The sequence below is a fragment of the Protopterus annectens genome, chromosome 2.part1 (assembly GCF_019279795.1).
Source record: "Protopterus annectens isolate FY-2018-M chromosome 2.part1, PAN1.0, whole genome shotgun sequence".
Classification (NCBI taxonomy): domain Eukaryota; kingdom Metazoa; phylum Chordata; order Ceratodontiformes; family Protopteridae; genus Protopterus; species Protopterus annectens.
This window is the reverse complement of record NC_056729.1, coordinates 567,543,895-567,557,789: the sequence shown is the minus strand read 5'-3', so window position 1 is coordinate 567,557,789 and position 13,895 is coordinate 567,543,895. Positions and strand designations below refer to the sequence as shown.

The 13,895-nt window shown below is 39.4% G+C and overlaps 1 protein-coding gene across 1 annotated transcript in view; it reads right to left on the bottom strand.

Moving 5' to 3' along the window:
• The window catches only part of KDM3A (lysine demethylase 3A), a 2,231,127-nt gene that overhangs the window by 646,220 nt on the left and 1,571,012 nt on the right, over positions 1-13,895 (bottom strand). The gene's annotated exons all lie outside the window — the stretch shown is intronic.

Below are 13,895 nucleotides of genomic sequence, written 5' to 3'. Positions count from 1 at the left end.
TTTCTTGCGTCTGGCTTTAAAAAGATAAGCCTTTCCCCTGGGCTTTGGGTTGTTCCAAAGGGCTGGCCCCCCAAAACCCAAGGGAAAATATAATCTCTTGTGAGGGCACTAGTTTTGATTTCTTTTCGTTTACTGTGTACCCCAGGCAACTTAACTTTTTTTTTTTTTTTTTACAAACGCCAGATGCTTTAGAAGAATGTCCTTGCTCTCTGCTTGAATCAGGCAGTCATCCAGGTACGGATAAATTTGAATTCCTTTCTGTCTGCAAAATGCAATTACTGGTGCCAGGCACTTTGTGAAGATCCTGGGTGCAGTAGATAAGCCAAAGGGCAGTGCAGAGACTTGGTAGTGCATTGAACCAGCTATGAATCTGAGGTATCTTCTGCAGTTTTGTCTGACAGGGACATGCAGGTATGCCTCCTTGAGGTCCAACGTCACGAGCCAAGCTTTCTTGCCCAGCATGGGAAGAAGCTGCTGTAGTGTCAACATTTTTAATTTCGGAACATCCAGGTAAGTGTTTAGAGAGGAAAGATCCAGAATGGGCCTCCAGGCTTTGTCCTTTCTGGGTACCAGAAAGAGTCTTGAGTAAAATTCTTGTCCTTGCTCCTGTGATGGTACCTTTTGAATAGCTCTCGTATCCATGAGTGCTGTAATTTGTTTTTGAGCCTCTGCCCATTGATTTGGTGGCAGATTTGGCATTCATTTTAACCTTGGCAGAGTGCGAAAGTGGAACCTGTAACCTTGAAATACAATGTTGAGAACCCATTTGTCTTTGGTGATCATTTGCCAATTGTGGTAGAAGAGTGCCAGTTTTCCTCCCAAGGGGGCTGCCAATTGAGATGTTTGGCAGCTGTGGTGGAAGTCATTGGTGCTGCTTTTATATGATTGGGGCCTGTCTTCCCCTTCTTTCTGGCCTGTTGCGACCCATTGTCAAGGCCTGTAAGGACCTTGTGTTTGACCTCTACCTCTTGGACGTCTGCATCTTCCTCTTTGTCTGTCTGTAATTGGAAAGGACCAATTCTTAGTTGGCCAGTTTCTGCTAAATCTAGGAGGCTGAACCTGTAAGAAATCCTTCACCATTTGCATAGATTTTGCCTTATCCTCCATTTTCTTTAATACCTCTTCTGCCTTAACTCCAAACACATCCTGCTGCAAAGGTGCATCCAATAATTTTGCTTTAACATGATCTGGTAACGTATGTTCTTTTAACCAAGCATGTCTTCTAATGACAGAGCCTGTAACTGCTGCTCTGCAGGAGGCCTCTAGAGAATCAAAACCACATTGCAAAGTATGGTTTCCCACTTGTTCAGCTGCATGCAATAAATCCTGCATTTCTTTAAAATTAGGAGGATCTGATTCTGGAAGCATTTTTTGTTTTAACTGAGACCGTAAAAATTGCTGATATTTTAACATGTGAAATTGGCAATTTAAGGCTCTCACTGCTAAATTTGCAGACGTATATACTTACTTCCCCATCTGTCTAATGCTCTGGAATCTGTCAGAGGGAACTGGATTCTTGGCTGATGACGCCTTAACTCCTTTGGGTCCCTGAGAAATAGTTTCAGGGTCAGCTACAGGGCTTTTATACAGAAATTTGAGAGAGTCAGGGACTCTGTAGTATCAGTCAGGTTTAACAGGGGCTGGAGGTAAGGAATCAGGATTTAAGCTGGATTCAGTATACACATCATCCACAATATCTAACACTGGCGGAACAGCAAGGGGTCTGTGTTGAGGTAATAAAAGGAAGTCTCTGAGCCTTTTCTTGGATTCTGAGTAATCCTGGCCTTCCCAGTGGAAATGCTCCCTCATGGTATGTAGGGTTTCCCCAAAGGAGTAGTCCCTCAGGCGGTGAAGCTGATGGAATTGATTCCTCAGCATCAGAGTCCTCATAAGGGGGTAAAGAATATCCTAGGTCTGAGAATGAATCAGAAGAGATGGACACCTGGTCAGATGAGTCATAGTCTGCATCTTGTCTGGGCCTTTTATCAGGAGGGGGATGGGACCCCCTGATCAGACTGATTAGGTCTTCAGCCATTTTGAGCATTTGTTTCTTAGGCATGGAGGCCTGTCCTGGAGAATGCTGTATTTGTTTCTTTGATTTTAAAGGAGGCTTAGACTAAGCTGAGGGTTTAATGCTCAACTGAGTAGGTCTGAAGACACCCTCTGAAGCTGTGGGTTGCTCAGCTACTCCGGATCCCTCTGAAAGGTTAGTCTCGGTAGGCTGAATAGCTTGTGCATCCGAAGGCCCGGCCATCTCCACGTGGGAGTCAGAGGTGGCCTGTGGTTCTACAGAAGCGGTCGTCAGGCGCTGCGAAGGCGCCTCGCTGAAAACCGGAGACTGGCCTAGAAGAGGCTTTGTCATCAGTTTTGGGCCTTGGACGTCTATCCTTATCTTTGCGTTTTTTTTGTGTATTCTGGACGTCGGAAGTTCCGACAGCATGGTATAATTGAATTTTCTACCAAAATAATGTCGGGCAAAATCAAACCGATGTTTAATAGTGCGCTTGTTAAACCTAGCACAAAACCAACAACCAGTGATGTCGTGGTCTGGGCCTAGGCATGGGATATAATAGGAATGGAAATCCTTATGAGGTATTTGCTTCCCACAAGAAATACAGTTATTAACTTTTACTGACATCAGTCTGAGGCAAGAAAAAGTTTCCCCAGCGGGGTACTTAGCTTTGTAGAAGACTTCGGTTTTGGATTCGGGATGAAACTTTCAGGAGACGGCCGACCGGCACTTGTGAACTGCTTTTGCTTCAGGCACCGTGCAGCAAGAAAGACTGAAGAAAATGGCGTTGGCTGCATTTTATATACCCCTGTCGCACTAACGTCTGGGAGGAGGCGACAGCAACCAACACCGGACCAAGACTTTGGAACTCAGGCCGACTGGGGGACGACAGGATAACCCAAGTGTAATGACTGCAGCAGTGTAACATGATGATCATTAGAAGTTTTCTTGAATTTAAACCTAGACCTTGTGAGAAAAGCACTAAAAGATGTGAAACTAACTGTACATTTTGTATAGTTATACAGCAAGGTGACAGTTTTATTGCCCTTATTTAAAGATAATCATTAAAACCAGTGCAGGGGGTGATCACAACACTAAAAAAGTAATTTACAGGGGACAATGCAATGAATGTGATGCATTCTATGTGGGCAAGACTGTAAATAAACTCAAGCGTAAGATTTCATGTCATCTGTCAGAAATCCGCTCTGGATGTAAAAATAATGCACTAGCCAAACACCTTTCTCTTCATAAAAGACACACAGGTTTTAAGTTCCAGATCCTGGATTGCATACACATGGGTGATCTTGAAGGAGGCATCCCGAATATTCTGGAGAAACATGAACTCATGTGGCAATTAAAGCTGAACTCTTTTAGGAAGCCTGGACTAAACTACTACTGTTCAATTAAAAGTGCACTGGAACTTAGAAAATTGCCACATTGTTTACATGACTAATTGTATTTTATTTTATTTCACAAACTGGTTTTAAATACCATTTTTAATCAGTTGAAATTTAAGTGTATATTTTGTTTCCATCATCATACATATATTTTTTTTTATTTTTATTGGTTCTTTTATCCACTTTGCAGAGAAAAACACTCACAACAAGCTCCGTGCACACACAAAATAATACCAAGTCCAATTGTTCAAGTCAAAACTGTTGCATGGAGATGCAGAAATCTGGATACACAAAGTCCATTAGTATTCAACGTGACTGCCTGCTAGGCACAACAGCATATGCTGTTTGAGTTCAATAATATCAGCTACAAAAGTCACTACTTGCTATTCAGCACTGTTAGGAACTTCCAGCAACACCAGTCAACTCCACCGAACAATAACTTGTGAATCACACAGAATCAATAATCCAAGCGTTCAGCGAGGTGAAAGTAAAAGAATTGGTTTATTAAAACATCCGGCAAGCGCTTTCGACAAGGTCTTCTTCAAGCCGTTATACAAATTTTTTAAAAGACATTCACAAACATTTATAGAGGATGTGACAGACATAATGATGTCACATCCTGTTCAAACTACAATATATTAAAGATACAAAACATTTTCTTAAAACTTTTGAGCACTACAGAAATAAATCACCTAACATTCTTGCTGGGTATGGCAAATTACAGATGCTATTTGCACATACATCAACTAGTGCAGCTCTAAAACTGTTATCAAAGTACATTAAAATACGTTAAAATGCAGGACATTGTCTGCACCATTCCGGCGCTGTAAAATTGAAGTACCTAATATTATAGTAGGTATGACAAAATGCAAACGCTATTTCTACATGCAACAACTAGTACAGCTCTTTACCTATTATCAAACAAAATATACACGAGATCTACATTTGTAGTTTAAATCTTGCTCTCAGTAGCTGCATTAGAAAGTCCTGGTTCACTAGTTGTCAAAAATGCAAAGCACTGAATCCAACATTGTATACACAACTAAAAACATGAAACAGATGTCCTTATTCACCTTCCAGCATCCAGAAACTATTGCAAATGCATGACTGTTATAAATATGGGGGGAGGGATATGGGGCAGGGAGTGGGTGTGAGTGTAAACTAGACTGGGAACCTAATATTGGAGGTCAGGAGGTGGGACTAAATGAGTGAATAGATGATCCTATGACAGTGGTATAGGGTAAATGGAAAGAATGTGTAGGCAAAGCTACTGGAAATGTAATGGGTGCTGCTAGAACCGTGTAGTCAAAGGGTCTGAATATCTGGATTCAACGGATAGGTTTGCCTTTGAGTATGGGCTTGATTGATACCCTATCATTCAGGCCGGGGCTCCTATCAGCCCTCAGTCTAACACTCCATTTCACCTCTGTTTGTTCTGTTTTATTACACACATCACCTCTTCTATTACTAGGTCTATTCAGATCTATTACTTGAAAAACAAAACTGTGTTCATTCGAGGTGTTCGAGATATGTTTGGCCAGTGCATTGGATGAACATTGCACCTTAATTTTGTATACATTCTCCCTGATTCTCTCTCTTAGTTTTCTGTCTGTCTTTCCCTCGTAGAGAAACAGGACAGTATCATGTAGCCAAATATATAACATGTACAGAATCACATGTGGCTGGTGACGTAAATGTATATTCTTGTTTGGTACTTGGATGCGTAAAAACATTAAACTCATGTATTTGCATTGATTGCATTTATGACATTTCTTAGTTATGTTGATATTGTCACTAACAGGTGCTCCTCTATCTATCCTATTTGGACCACATAACATCTTATGAAGGTTCATTTTATTTTTATATGTAAATTTGGGGGTGTCACCTATCACATTAGAAATGGCTGCATCTGTCAATAGGATATCCCAATGTTTCTTATAAATGTACTTAATACTATTTACGTCTTGGGTGAAATGTATAGGGATTCGAAAGTATTCATTACTGTTATCAGGTAAATATCCTGAACTCAATGTGTCAACGTGTGGCATAGCAAAGTACGGATGTGCTCTACCTTCCCTTAGGGTATCTATCCCGCTAACATTTTCTTCAATTTCTTCTTCTGTGTATGAGCAGTCTAAAAATTTAGCCCATAAGTCATCGAACTCACTCAGAAATCCTGTATAATCAGAATTCAGTCTAGAGGCTCTCATCACTCGGCTCCTCATAATATTATTGAATATGTGGCCTGGATGCATGCTGTTGCGGTGGAGTAATGTGTTTCTGTAACATTTTTTCCTAAATACCCCTGTGTTCAGGCTACCATCAGGTAGCTTCTCTATGTACACATCTAAGTAGGGTATGACTTCTCTCGATTTAGTCATAGAAAATTTTAAAAAGTCAGTTGCCAGGTTCATTTCAAATTCCAAGCCACTTAGTTCCTCCTCTGTACCACCCCAAATCAAAAAGAGGTCATCAACAAATCTGGTATAGCACAGAGCATATTTCCTAAATATATCAAGCTGAAATAGGGATACATCCTCCCAATCAGCCATAATTAAGTTGGCGTAGCTATTGGCACATGAGGTGCCCATAGCTACGCCATCCTTTAATGTAAATTTGACCATTGAAAATGAAGATGTTATTCGTTAGTACTATTTCCATTAACTTGCATATCACCTCTATTCTACCTGCAGAATAAGTGCCGTCCTTCATTAACCATCTGTTCAGTCTGATGAGTCCATCATGATTTGGGATCACTGTGAAGAGTGACGGGACGTCAAAGGTGACTAATAATCTATCATGTATATCATGCTTATGTTGAATTTCTAACATTTTCTCATACAATTTGATTAAAAACTGTTTTGTATCCCTTAGTATGTAATCATACTTGTTAACTATAGGTCTTAGTAAAGATTCCAAGTATAAAGGTATGGGCTCGGTGATCCACCCTCTACCAGCAACGATAGGTCTCATGGGTGGACATTCACCGTCTTTATGTATCTTGGGGATTCCTTGAATGGTAGGTATAGTAGGATGTTCAACTGTGAAGTATTTAAACAATTCCTCATTGATTTTGCCTTCCTTCAGCAGGTCTTATAATTGTTCTATAATTCTTTAGACTTGTAAGTGCTTTCCTTTGGTTTGGCTTTAAATTGCCTGCCCAACTCTTATTCCTATTAGCATAGTCATTTTTGTATAAGTCTTGTTCAAGACCCTGATAAGGGTGGCCCAGTTGTTGTGATGGATATGGAATTTTATAAGCAACGGATGAAATCAATATTAGATGATACCAGCTTCTATCAAAAAATAAATACCAACATAGTTGATAGGATTATATCTAATGTGTATACCAGTTTAGACGTTATGTTGAAGGAAGGCAAAATCAATGAGGAATTGTTTAAATACTTCACAGTTGAACATCCTACTATACCTACCATTCAAGGAATCCCCAAGATACATAAAGACGGTGAATGTCCACCCATGAGACCTATCGTTGCTGGTAGAGGGTGGATCACAGAGCCCATATCTTTATACTTGGAATCTTTACTAAAACCTATAGTTAACAAGTATGATTACATACTAAGGGATACAAAACAGTTTTTAATCAAATTGTATGAGAAAATGTTAGAAATTCAACATAAGCATGATATACATGATAGATTATTAGTCACCTTTGACGTCCAGTCACTCTTCACAGTGATCCCAAATCATGATGGACTCGTCAGACTGAACAGACGGTTAATGAAGGACGGCACTTATTCTGCAGGTAGAATAGAGGTGATATGCAAGTTAATGGAAATAGTACTAACGAATAACATCTTCATTTTCAATGGTCACATTTACATACAAAAGGATGGCGTAGCTATGGGCACCTCATGTGCCAATAGCTCGCCAACTTAATTGGCTGATTGGGAGGATGTATCCCTATTTCAGCTTGATATATTTAGGAAATATGCTCTGTGCTATACCAGATTTGTTGATGACCTCTTTTTGATTTGGGGTGGTACAGAGGAGGAACTAAGTGGCTTGGAATTTGAAATGAACCTGGCAAATGACTTTTTAAAATTTTCTTTGACTAAATCGAGAGAAGTCATACCCTACTTAGATGTGTACATAGAGAAGCTACCTGATGGTAACCTGAACACAGGGGTATTTAGGAAAAAATGTTACAGAAACACACTACTCCACCGCAACAGCATGCATCCAGGCCACATATTCAATAATATTATGAGGAGCCAAGTGATGAGAGCCTCTAGATTGAATTCTGATTATACAGGATTTCTGAGTGAGTTAGATGACTTTCGGGCTAAATTTTTAGACCGCTCATACACAGAAGAAATTGAAGAAAATTTTAGCGGGATAGATACCCTAAGGGAAGGTAGAGCACAGCCGTACTTTGCTATGCCACACGTCGACACATTGAGTTCAGGATATTTACCTGATAACAGTAATGAATACTTTCGAATCCCTATACATTTCATCCAAGACGTAAATAGTATTAAGTACATTTATAAGAAACATTGGGATATCCTATTGACAGATGCAGCCATTTCTAATGTGGTAGGTGACACCACCAAATTTACATATAAAAATAAAATGAACCTTCATAAGATGTTATGTGGTCCAAATAGGATAGATAGAGGAGCACCTGTTAGTGACAATATCAACATAACTAAGAAATGTCATAAATGCAATCAATGCAAATACATAAGAGTCTAATGTTTTTACGCATCCAAGTACCAAACAAGAATATACATTTACGTCACCAGCCACATGTGATTCTGTACATGTTATATATTTGGCTACATGCGTATACTGTCCTGTTCTACGTAGGAAAGACAGACAGAAAACTAAGAGAGAATCAGGGAGCATGTATACAAAATTAAGGTGCAATGTTCATCCAATGCACTGGCCAAACATATCTCGAACACCTCGAATGAACACAGTTTTGTTTTTCAAGTAATAGATCTGAATAGACCTAGTAATAGAAGAGGTGATGTGTAAAACAGAACAAACAAAAGTGAAATGGATTGTTAGACTGAGGGCTGATAGGAGCCCCGGCCTGAATGATAGGGTATCAATCAAGCCCATACTCAAAGGCAAACCTATCCGTTGAATCCAGATATTCAGACCCTTTGACTACACGGTTCTAGCAGCACCCATTACATTTCCAGTAGCTTTGCCTACACATTCTTTCCATTTACCCTATACCACTGTCATAGGATCATCTATTCACTCATTTAGTCCCACCTCCTGACCTCCAATATTAGGTTCCCAGTCCAATTTACACTCACACCCACTCCCTGCCCCATACCCCCCCCCCATATTTATAACAGTCATGCATTTGCAATAGTTTCTGGATGCTGGAAGGTGAATAATGACATCTGTTTCATGTTTTTAGTTGTGTATACAACGTTGGATTCAATGCTTTGCATTTATGACAACTAGTGAACCAGGACTTTCTAATGCAGCTACTGAGAGCAAGATTTAAACTACAAATGTAGATCTCATGTATATTTTGTTTGATAATAGGTAAAGAGCTGTACTAGTTGTTGCATGTAGAAATAGCGTTTGCATTTTGTCATACCTACTATAATATTAGGTACTTCAATTTTACAGCGCCGGAATGGTGCAGACAATGTCCTGCATTTTAACGTATTTTAATGTACTTTGATGTTAACAGTTTTAGAGCTGCACTAGTTGATGTATGTGCAAATAGCATCTGTAATTTGCCATACCCAGCAAGAATGTTAGGTGATTTATTTCTGTAGTGCTCAAAAGTTTTAAGAAAATGTTTTGTATCTTTAATATATTGTAGTTTGAACAGGATGTGACATCATTATGTCTATGTCACATCCTCTATAAATGTTTGTGAATGTCTTTTAAAAAATTTGTATAACGGCTTGAAGAAGACCTTGTCAAAAGCGCTTGCTGGATGTTTTAATAAACCAATTCTTTTACTTTCACCTCGCTGAACGCTTGGATTATTGATTCTGTGTGATTCACAAGTTATTGTTCGGTGGAGTTGACTGGTGTTGCTGGAAGTTCCTAACAGTGCTGAATAGCAAGTAGTGACTTTTGTAGCTGATATTATTGAACTCAAACAGCATATGCTGTTGTGCCTAGCAGGCAGTCACATTGAATACTAATGGACTTTGTGTATCCAGATTTCTGCATCTCCGTGCAACTTTTATCCACTTTATTCAAAATGATGTGCAATAACAATACTTACTAATTATACAATTATATAGGTTTTTAGGGTTCTTGTACACACACACCTGAAGTAGTCTAGAAGGACGAAAGTGATCTTTGTTAATAGGTTATGAAAACAGAAATTGATTTTTACATGCAAAATGTATATGTATATATTTATATATATTTTTTTGATTGCCAAATGAACTAAGGTTGTTATATTTCCAGCCATGTAGTACATTTATTGGATAAAATCACAGACTTGCTCTACTTAATAATTTGGTTAAATAAGAGGTACCACATCATTATAAATTTTATTTAAAGTACATAAGGGTTATATATTATTATGACAGCTACTAGGTAGGGCAGGACCAGCTCGAATGTCACCCTGATGGGGAAAGGGATGTGAATTTAACATGTGTACCAATAACACTGTTTTACAGCACAATAAACCACTCCCTCCCATGCCTGATACAAAGTATATATATATTTAGAAAGCTTGTGAGGAAATTACTCTATTTTTGTTTTACTTGGATAGCTTGTCTGTTTTACTTGGATAGCTTGTCTGTCTCTTTCCTGTGCTTTGTAATTAAGCAGGTCACCATATTGGTCAGCCATAGGGCTCTGTTTCTACTTGAGTGGTTGCCTCCCCCTGTAACTGAAGTAAATTGACTCTTACATTAAGAGCTGTAATACTTACCTTACAGCATTAGGACACCTTAGGAAACCTTGTAAACTGCAATAGCCTGACATATGAAAAAGTAACCCTTGTAAAAATTCCCAAAATTATATACTGTTGGTCTGTCTTTCCTGCTAAACGTAAGCGAAATTACAGTGCTGAGTGCAAGTAACATTAAAATTAAAGTACTGGGTGCAAATAACAGTGCTGAGTGCAGATTTTAGGCCCTTACATTCAACTTATCTCTGGTGTGGTGTCTGAGTCAATCAGGGTATCCCCTGTAACCACTCCCACTGCCTTCTCTTTTCCCCCACCCCCCTCTTTCCTCAAACAGTTTAAACTGCTACAATTCAGTACAGGCATCATTTTCAAATCTAGGTGCTTAAGATTTCCCTCTCTCTCCCCCCATGGCTGACCTGGTGTGACTTTGTGTAAGTTTCTTCATTGTATGGATCTTTTACTGTTTTTTTGTGTAACTGAATGACCTGCTGCTAAATTCTGATTCTGCACAGACTGCTCTATTTTGTTTTTCAGAGGCTCTATAAGTAGCTAGTGGCTTTACTGAATTTCTGTGGAAATATATGTGTTTAAACTGAACCTGTACCTAGAAAAAGTGTATAATCAGAGCTCCTCCTTGCTGCGCGTGTTTTTTAATGTTTAAATTGCACACACACATTGAAGAAGTGCTTTTATGACTTGAATAACTTGGGCTAGCTATACCTGAAGTGCTTTTACTGGCAATTTTCCAGTTGTACAATTGTGAATAACTGATTTAGTTTTTCTGATATATCTTTAAAAATCTGGCAAGTGTTTATTTACTGCATTGCTCTCTTGCTTAGGTTTCTTACCTATAAATCGTAGTTCATTCTGAAGTATGCTACTTTATCCCCCCCAGCGAACCTTTCTGAATGCATTATTATATAACTGCCTGTTGTTGCCTTCATACTTACCCTAGAATCTCTGCTTTTCTCTTTTCCTAGTTGAACTCTACAGTTTCCTACAAAATGGTGTCTACAGGACTGCAATCAGTTTCTCTCAACATTTAAACAGAGTAGGTTGCGCACACACAAAGCATTTGTTAAGCTTTCACTTACAGTGCTTTGTAATTAAGCAGATCATCATATTGGTCAGCCATAGGGCTCTTTGTTTCTACTGTAACTGAAGTAAATCGACTGTTACATTAAGAGCTGTAATACTTACCTTATAGCTTTAGGAAACCTTAGGAAACCTTGTAAACTGCAATAGCCCCGCTACGCTCGGGCTCTCTTCACTCCCCTCCCTGCCCCCAATTCCCTCACGCCCCCAGTACCTCTAAATTTATAGTACTATAGCCACTCCCCCACTTTCTAGATCCTATCTGCTTTCATCTGGGATAATTCAATTCCAACCACCCCCCATTCTACTACCTACATTTTAATAGCACCTATTAGCTTTCATCTGGCATTCTCCCATCCCCCTTCCAGTACCTTTACCTCACCACTCTATCTTCTGGTGTTGCATCACCAGGTAAAACAGTTCCTTAACTAACTAGCTGAATCACAGATAATGATGTACTCCTCTTCACTACCCCTCTTGTTCTCACCATACCTCCTTACCTTGTATGAAAACCAGTTTCTCACGGGATTTCAGGTCCCAAAAGGCCATACTATCACCCCAGCTGTAAATCCTTCCACCTTCAACCATACTTACAGTACCAGATCCTATCCAACATCTTGTTCAGTCTATCAACATCTCAACCCCAGGCACATTAGCTCTAGATCCAAACACTACCACAAACTAATAAACAAATTCCTGAAGTTCATCACCAAGTATAGACTCAACATAATACTTGGTGGTGATATTCACCCCAACCCTGGCCCACTCACTTCAGATACACATACCCCCTCTACTTGCAATCTAAGCTACAAACCTACAATTAATTGGCCAACTAACTCTCTCCTCGTCTGTCATCTCAATATTAAAAGCATTAATAACAAGGTACATGAATTGCATGCACTTCTGGATGTCCACTCCCCTGAGAGTCTCTGTTTATCTGAAACCTGGTTAAAACCTAACACTAAAGTCAATGAAGTGTTACCACCTGGGTACAACATACACAGGCTGGATCGTGCTTCGAGGAAGGGGGGGTAGCTGTACTCTATAAATCTGAGTTGAATGTCACCATAGATGTAATACAACCTCCTCAGATTAATAACTCAGAGATTCTTGCCACCAAATTGCAACTTAATAAAAATAAATGCATTAATATCATCTGTATGTACATTCCCCCAGGTAACAATATATCTACATCTGAAGATATCCTGCACTGGCTATCATGTCACTACCCTCAAGAAACCTTACTACTTGGAGACTAACATAGACTGGGGCACCTGTCCCTCAGAATCCCCAACCACCTATATAAACCTGCATGCATTTACACAAAGCATATCCACTCCTACCAGGATAGGTAAACCCAACCAAAAAGAAAGTATACTTGACTGGGTACTCGGTCACCCCCAACTGTACACCTCTGGTACCCTCCTTAATGGCCTAAGCGATCACCTTCTCACATATGCAATTAAGCACAAAACCATTAATTCCCAACAACCCTTACTCAGAAAGGTTAGAAACAATAAAAACTTTGACCCTGCCAAATTCCAACAAGAACTAAATTCATGTAATTGGTCTATTCTAAAACACCTACCCTTAGAGGAAGCAGTAGCATACTTTAACAAATTCCTTGAGATCCTTGATTTGCATGCACCTGTTCGTTCAAAGAGAACCAAGGCAAAAACTGCACCATGGCTTTCTATAGAGTCTAAACTCAAAATTACCCTTAGAAACAAAGTATGGGCTTTATGGCGTTCTTCTAAAGACCCTCAAGATCACATTAAATACAGGCAATCCAGGAACAAAACCAAAAAATCAATTTTACAAGACAAAAAACAATACTACTGTAATTTACAGACAGTAAATCAAAATAACCCTCAGAAGTTTTGGGCAGGTTTAAATAATCTACTACATCCTGGACAAACTTCAACCCCAATCCCTGCTGCTACTATTGATAAAACCCCCGAAGATGTTTCTGATAGTTTTAACCAATTCTTTACTGAGACAATTCAAGCCCTAGCTAGCCAACTACCTCCTAGCTCCCCTGGTCCTGAAAGTAGCACCCCTAGAAACCTACTCACGTTCAGCTTCCAACCAGTCGCCACTTCACCTATCCGTACCTTGATCAAAAAATTAAAAACCACTACACTTTCTGCTGATCAACTCCCTGCAGAGTACCTACAAAAATCAGCTGATGCTATTGCTTACCCCATCTCAATACTAATCAATCGAACCATAGTAAAAGCTAAAATTCCCATCATCTGGAAAATATCCTATGTAATTCCACTTCACAAAGGAGGCAGCTCTACTGAATTCTCCAATTATAGGCCAATAGCTATACTCTCTCCACTTGCAAAGATTATGGAAAAATGTATTCATAGACCACTCATGCACCACCTAATCCAAAATCGCCTTATGGCAGAAATTCAGCATGGCTTCCATCCTCATCACAGCACTACTTCAGCCCTCCTAGCCTTTACTAACACCATAAACCATAATCACAACAATTATATATCCTCTCAGCCCT